Raw genomic sequence first — 7,870 nt, 5'->3', positions numbered from 1 at the left:
TCAATAGCGAACTCGGGGCTCCCTGTGCCCCCGAGGCCCAGAAGCCGCCTCCTCAGTCGACTGTCTTCCAGGCAGAGCCACCTGTGGGGAGAGGTGAAGGATACATGAATTAATGAAAGCTCCCGCGGTTTTCACCTGCCCGAGCCCACGTGTGTGTGCGTGTGTGCACCGTCCCTGGATGTCTGCACAGCCCGTTTCTGCATCTGTGTGCCAGCCCATCCACACAAGAGCAGACAGGACGTCTGTGTGCTGCAGTGCACATACATTTCCGTCTCCAGAGAGGGCTGTCGTGGGCAGATCTATAGATCTGAGTGCGTGCGTCTGGGGTGGCTGTGTGTCTGTGCAGGAAATGAGGGTCTATGGCAACAGGTGTGTGTGTGTGTGTGTGTGTGTGTGTAGGAGTGCATGTGTATGCCATGTGGGTCTGTGGGTCTGAGCATAGCTGGGTATAGATGCACGAGCACTCGTGTAGAGTGTGTGCTGTGTGCGTGTCTGCACGCGTGGGTTGTGTGGATGTATATGTACATATACACATATGTGTATATATATGTGTCTGCCGACTCAGGAAATGTGATTTACTCCATGCGCAGCAGGCTGAGGAGTGGGCTCATTCTAACCCCACATCTGCATTAGCCATAGACATGCCCGTCACCCTCACCCCTCCAGGCAGCCGTGACCACGCCGTGGGGCCCCGTCACGCTGCCTGTCACTGATTTTCTGGGCATGGACACTTGACCCAGAGATATCCAGGTTTCCTGCCCGTCAGAGACCTCTGGTCCAACAAGATGAGCGGGGATAACGGGCTTGTTCTCCGTGTGGCTGCAGCCTGTCCTTCAGTCACTGGCCTCTTTTCTTATCATCTCTGCCTCAGGTTAGTGACGGTGACCCAAAGCAGGGGCTGCAACTCTTGCTGTGGCAACTTAGAAACCCCTGAGACCCAGAAGCCCAGCGGGCTCCAGCCCTTGTCAGCTCTGTCTGTCCTGGGATATCCACGTCATCCCCTCGCTGCCTCTCCTTGTGCTCCTGGAGAGAGCCAGGGCTTCCCCCGGGTGCAGGACACCCAGGCTGGGTTCTCCCCGGCCTGCCCAGCCGCAGGGATTGCAGGAGCTCAGCCATCCAGGGAAGCGCCTGCCGCTCACCGCTCTGACCCCTTCCACCTCGTCCCGAGAGTGCTTCGGTCGTCAAGAAGTCGTCAAGTGCATATATCACGGTGGATGGGGCTGAGCGGGGAGGAACTGTTGGGTTCCCCAAAAGACACACAGACAGCTGCCTGGGGGACCTACATCCAGGTCTGGTCTAACCATCACCTCCGCCTTCACTCTCTCCTGTTTAGTAATTTCTTTCATATAATTCATTTCTCCAAAAAGAGTAACTGGACCCCATGCAAACACCTGAGAAGACAAAGGCACACACAGACACGTATACACTCACACACACACTCACACACACACACACACACACACACACACACACACACACACACACACACACACACACACACACACACACACACACACACACACACACACACACACACACACACACACACACACACACACACACACACACACTCACACACACACTCACACACACACACACACACACACACTCACACACACACACACACACACACACACACTCACATACACTCTCACACACACACACACACACTCACACACTCACACACACACACACACACACACACACACACACACACACACACACACACACACACACACACACACACACACACACACACACACACTCACACAGTAAATGCAATACCCAGACCCAAGATGGCCAGCCAGCAGGATCATCATCTTGGGAGCAATGTCATTACCTCTAAATCTGACAGGTGGATTGAGGTGCCCCGCCACCCCCCATGCTTGGACTTTTCACCCCGATCAGGCCCACCTGCCCAAGGCATTCAGCGAGGAATCGTGTGCTCCTCACTGTGGGGCCCGACTCACAGGAAATGGGCAGCCGGCTTCTCTAGTGCAAGTGCTGACTTTGCACTCATTAGGGTGCTTCACTGACCTTGTCTGGCTGGATCTAGAGTTAGTGGTAGGCTGTGTCAGTGTCCTAGGACCGCCATAGCACAGTACCAGCAAGATGGCTTTAAACAATAAGATTTGTTCTCTAAATCCTGTTAGAGAATCCTCGTCCATTAGAGGGGCCCAAAGTCTGAAAGCGAAGAATAGGCAGGGCCACGCGCTTCCTGATGGCTCTAGAGAGGGTCTTTGCTTGCGTCATCCTAGCCAGTGGCTGCCACCGACCCTGGGCCTCCTGTGCATTTTCAATGCCTTATCCCAGTCTCAGCCTCCATCTTCACGTGGCATCATTCCTGTATGCGTCTGTGTGTGCACATCGCCTCTCCTTACAGGGGCCCCAGTCATCCTGGGTCAGGGCCCGCCCTAATTCTAAGATATCCTCACCTCAAGTTGATTACACTTGCAAACACCCTATTTCCAAGTCAGGTCACATTGGCAGACTCCTGGTGAATGCATTTGTGGGGGACATTCCTCAATATAGTACCTGGGCTATGTAAGGTTTGAAAATGAGACCCTAAGGCAACCAGTTGGAAGACAGGCAGGATTCCATGGGGACTCAAGAGCTTCTGATGACTGATAGATTGTATGAAAAGCAAAGTGGGGAGGGGCTTCCCACAGTGAGGTGACAGGTGGTCTTCAGGCCGCCGTGCCCAGGCCATCTCCTACTTCGTCTGCAGTGAGAAAGGAAGCCTGCACTCTTGGGCTCCTTTCTTCTGGACACACCAGGGCCATCGCCTCCCAGGCTTTTCTGCCCAGAAGCTGAAACATGGTAGCCTTGCAGGGTCAGTGCTGAAAGAAGCAGCAAGTCTTAGCGTAGGTGAGCAGTGAGTTAGATGCCTGTGAGGAGACTCTTCTAGGCCGGTCAGGTGAGAAGACCCTGCAGAGGAGAGGCCACAGAAAGCCAGGAAGTGTGGCAGAAAGTTCCAGGGGTCAGACAAGTTCGTGCGGACATTGCACTCGAGAGCTGATCGAAGAAGCACGCTTTCTGCCCCGTTCTGAGCTTGGCCGTTCCTCTCCCGAGCACACCTCTCCAGGGTGGGTTTGAAGCCATCGTTTGGACATACGTTTTCTTGCGCTGTTGTGATGAGTATGGGTTGCCTAGTGTTAGCTGAAGAAATGCCAAATATTTTAAACTCTACTTTCTCACTCTGTATGGTACTAAATTTTCTTGTTCCTCTCAATTACTTCTGACAGAGAGAGTAATTCACTCCAGATGTCCAAATCAGAACAGGTGACCACGATCTCGGAGAAATCTAGCATTAGATGTGCTGTAGATGCTCCCTTAACTTATTCAAACCTTACACATTATTTTTGGAAATAATGCTCAATAATGAATACTCATGGTATGCCCATGTGAAGATAAATGAGTAAATCGTGTGACAGGGACTTCCATGAAATCATGTTACTAGAACATTCTAAGGGCAAATCAGAGTATGAAATGTATATTCCATCATAATCCAGCCCTCATGTTTATGGAGTTGAAGCAAAAATTTGGGAAGACAATGCTTATATGAAATGCATTTTGATTCTTATCTGCTCTGTTGTCTCCCTCTTTTTAAAATGCTGTTCCCTGGTGGCTCAGCAGTGAAGAATCTGCCTGCAGTGAAACAGACACAGGTTTGATCCCTGGATCGGGAAGATCCCCTGGAGAAGGAAATGGCAACCCACTCCAATATTCTTGCCCGGGAAATCCCATGGACAGAGGAGCCTGGCGGGCTACAGTCCATGGGGTCACTAAACAACGACAACATGACCCTTTAAAGTGATTCCATAGCCCACTAATAGTTCACATATACTTGAAAAATATTGTTCTAGGGTCAACACATTGACCATTTTGGCAAGTTTCATTTTGCAAATATTTCTCAAAGGTCACCATTGAGATTAAGGGATGTGGAGAAAAGGAATGTTCCAGCATACTTTGTATGCGTTCAATGTATAGTTGAACACACCTTGAGTACTACTGTTCTTCAGTGGGTATTTGCAAGGTAAATTGAAACCGATTAGACGGCAATCTTCTTTTTTTTTTTCCCAGACTAACAAAAGCTGAGCACCCAAAGGCCCCTGGGTACGTGATGCCTTGCTGAGCCCCCCACCACCGCTGCTTTGGCGCTGGTCGAACTCTCTGGGAAGGATGATACATCACCTGCCCCACGACTAGTGATGTGTGCCATGGCAGCAGGGTTTTTATCTGTGACTTGATACCATATTTTGGTTAATATGGGCTGATGGACAAAGTGGGCACGTGAAATGAAGGGTATCATCCAGGGCTGTTCCAGTCATCATCCAGTCATCCATCCATCACAATGGCATCGTATTTTATTGAGAAAACTTTCAAATACACCTGTTATTAAGTCTAAGATTGTACTGCTCATCACACAAGAGGCCAATAAATTAAAAGACCAGTCTTGGGGACAAGGAATAACGACTTTATCTGGAAAGCCAGCAGACTTAAAAGATGGTGGACTCACATCGCAAAGAACCACCTTGAGTTAGAGATCAGGATTCTTCTATAGTAAAAGATGAAGGAGTAAAGTCAAACATTTCCTGGGGTTCTAGTCAGCCTCTGGAGCGGATGTGTTAATTTCTTCCTTCCTGCAGCCATTCACAGACAGGCCTGTTCAGGATGTTTCCAGGGAGCTAAACAAAGGTATTTTAGCTTGAAATACCTGTAGTTCATTACCTGGGTGGCAGGGATCCCAGAGATGGACCATTATGTATAATTTAAACTTATAGGTAACATCCCTTCAGTGATTAACTTAGAACAAAGTTCTTCCCTATTGCATACCCACAAATGGAGAAAATTGTATGATGAATTTCAAAATATTCATCAGCAAGGCTCAATATTTATTAGGATTTTGTCTTCCTTGATTTTTTTTTGGGGGGGGGCTGAAATATTTAAAAACAAATTCCAGATACTATGTCATTTTGCTTCTGCATGTCTCATCATGAAACTCCGAAAGACACAGACACTTTCTCATTTCAGCGCAAGGTCATTGTCAGAAAACAAAGAGGAAAATGTATTTGGAAATATCCAGTGCCCAACTCTGAGTCAAATGGCCTCAGTGGTCTAAAGTCTAAAAGAACAGTTATACAAATCCAGGTTCAAACAAGGCCCAGGCTGTATGTTTGGCCTCTTTAAATTTAAAGGGCCCTCCCCTGTTGTTTTCAGAGAAGGTGATGGCACCCCACTCCAGTACTCTTGCCTGGAAAACCCCATGGACGGAGGAGCCTGGTGGGCTGCAGTCCATGGGGTCGCTGAGGGTCGGACACGACTGAGCGACTTCACTTTCACTTTTCAGTTTCATGCATTGGAGAAGGAAATGGCAACCCACTCCAGTGATCTTGCCTGGAGAATCCCAGGGACGGGGGAGCCTGGTGGGCTGCCGTCTATGGGGTAGCACAGAGTCGGACACGACTGAAGCGACTTAGCAGCAGCAGCAGCCCCTGTTGTTTTACTTGGAGACTGTGATGTGTTGAGGAAATCAGCTCCTCTGTCCTTTAGAAGGCATCTCTCTCTTGTTTCCTCACCATGTCCTTTAGCACCTTAGGCTGTTCTCATGTTTCTGTAAACCAGAAGCTACTTCTTAAGGCTTGATGAGATGTAGGTTCATTGTTTCAGGCAAAGATCCTTCAGTGCTACACCGAGTGTCCCACTATGAGACCCATATTGTCTGGCTGTCCACTTTTCATGATGCTCAAATTGATCAGGGGCTTCACAGGGCTACGTGACACCCTATTGCAAAGTTCCTCATCAGCCTTTCATTCAGCGGTTTCATGGACCGACCATCACTTCCTGAATCATGAGTTTCCTTGATGTTTGCAAAATGGTGATCACTAATTCTATCATCCTTTTCCTTTCATCAGCTGAAATTCTTCCATAAAGGAGACTTTACCTCCTCAACGAGATTTTATTTGTCTTCAGAAAAACATAGCTCATATAAGAGCAATTACATACTATGCGATTTCACCTGTTTTGGATTTCTCTGCTCAGTGAACAGATATAAGTATTGATATACTTATTATGTAGATATCCATGTTACAAGCCTGGAATGATTCCTCCTAAGGCGCCTGCCATCTATGGGTCTCACTGCATCGTAGGGTCAAAAGGGAGACTTCAGGATTTGTTGGACTACTTCGGGCTAAAAGAATTGCCTCCTCTCATTAGAGGCGAGAGTGCCAGTGCCCTGCTCACTCGTGTGGCCTTCTCCGGGCAGGCCAGGAGACTTGGGTGCTTCTGAACCCAGTCTTGGTGACAGTCCAGGGCCACCTCCTGTCCTACAGGAAGTCTCATTGGAGGACTTGGTATCACCAGGAGGGAGGACTTGCCAGGTAAGGTCTCCAACCCTGTTAGAATTTGCAGAATGATGGAGCAGGGAGAGGAAGCCACGGTCAGACACAGATAGGGGCGGGATCAGCCACAGAAGCGGACATTTACATTGAGCTCTTCAGCGATTGTATGAAGGAGCCTTTGATCTAATCAGTGCAGGGCTAGTTCCCGCTTCCCTCTGTTACTCCTCTGACTGTATAAGGGATTTTTTTCATCCTAGTCAACCCAGTCACACACAAAGCCATGGTTTACGTAGCATGTCAACCTTCCCATGATTTCTTTGTAAGACACAGAATCTGAAAACTGATCATGTATTGGTGGTGGTGGTGTTTAGTTGCTCAGTCATGTCTGGCTCTTTGCGACCCCGTGCCCATCAGGCTCGTCTGTCCATGGGACTCTCCAGGCAGGAGTACTGGAGCGTGTTGCTATTCCCTTCTCCAGATCATGTATTAATAGCCGAGAAAACGAGATGTTGGCTTTAAAACAGGAAAGCATCTTGCCTATCAATTGGTCCCAAACTCTTGGTTCTCACACATACATGGGGTTAGGCTAAGTAAGAAGGGAAGAGTCTAGGGACGTCCCTGGTGGTCTAGTGGTTAAGACCTCACTTTCCAGTGCAGGGGAGTTGGGTTCAATCCCTGGGGGGAGAGCTAAGACCCCACATTCCTTGTGGGCCAAAACGTAAAGCAATATTATAACAAATACAATAAAGACTTTAAAAATGATCCACATTAAAAAAAATTTTTTTAAAGAAGGAAACAGTCTAGAGGTTCATAATTGCCCTCCATCCCGACACCAACATGCCCCTCTGCTCCAGAAAGGTGGTAACACGTTCATCCATAGAGACACCGATGACCCAGCCCAACCAAATTTAACCCAGGGAGAAAAGCAAACGGTCTGGCTTACCCCATGAGGGTGCCACTGGTTAAACTGGAGTTAAAGGTGAAGGTTATAGGCTTTAACCGCAAGTCACTGCAGACTGTTATGTCAGAGAAGGTCTGAGCAGGCAATCAATAACTCATGTATTACCAGCCAGTTGTTTGACGAATCCAACCCACCATTGACAGCAACACGGGTGACTTGACTGAAGCTTCCTGTCCAGCTCTTCTGTGTGTGTGTGAGCAACCTGAGGGCCTGGGAGTATATCTCCAAGCATTTTTCTTCTGGAACCAACAGGCTCCAGACTTTGAATTGAGTACACAGACCCAGGCAGGTATCCTGGAACACATAATGGTTGCGGGGAAGCCAGTTGGGCCTGGTTATTGCAGATCACACGTAACAGTGTGTAAAATCTCCCGCTGTTTGGAGATTCTTGTGCTAAGCAGGTTAATTAAACCTTAATTTGAATCTCCCAGCTTATATGGGTCTGGCCTTAAAATTATCCCACCTAATTCTCTGGCTATGTCTGCGTTAGTGGAAGAGGGAGAGGGAAGGTAAGGCGTTTTATATGCCTGAGTCATTAAATTGGCTTAATCTAATTAGTAGGTTGTGA

Source organism: Bos mutus, chromosome 26, assembly GCF_027580195.1.
Source record: "Bos mutus isolate GX-2022 chromosome 26, NWIPB_WYAK_1.1, whole genome shotgun sequence".
In the NCBI taxonomy this organism is placed as follows: Eukaryota; Metazoa; Chordata; class Mammalia; order Artiodactyla; family Bovidae; genus Bos; species Bos mutus.
This window is presented reverse-complemented; position numbering follows the sequence as displayed.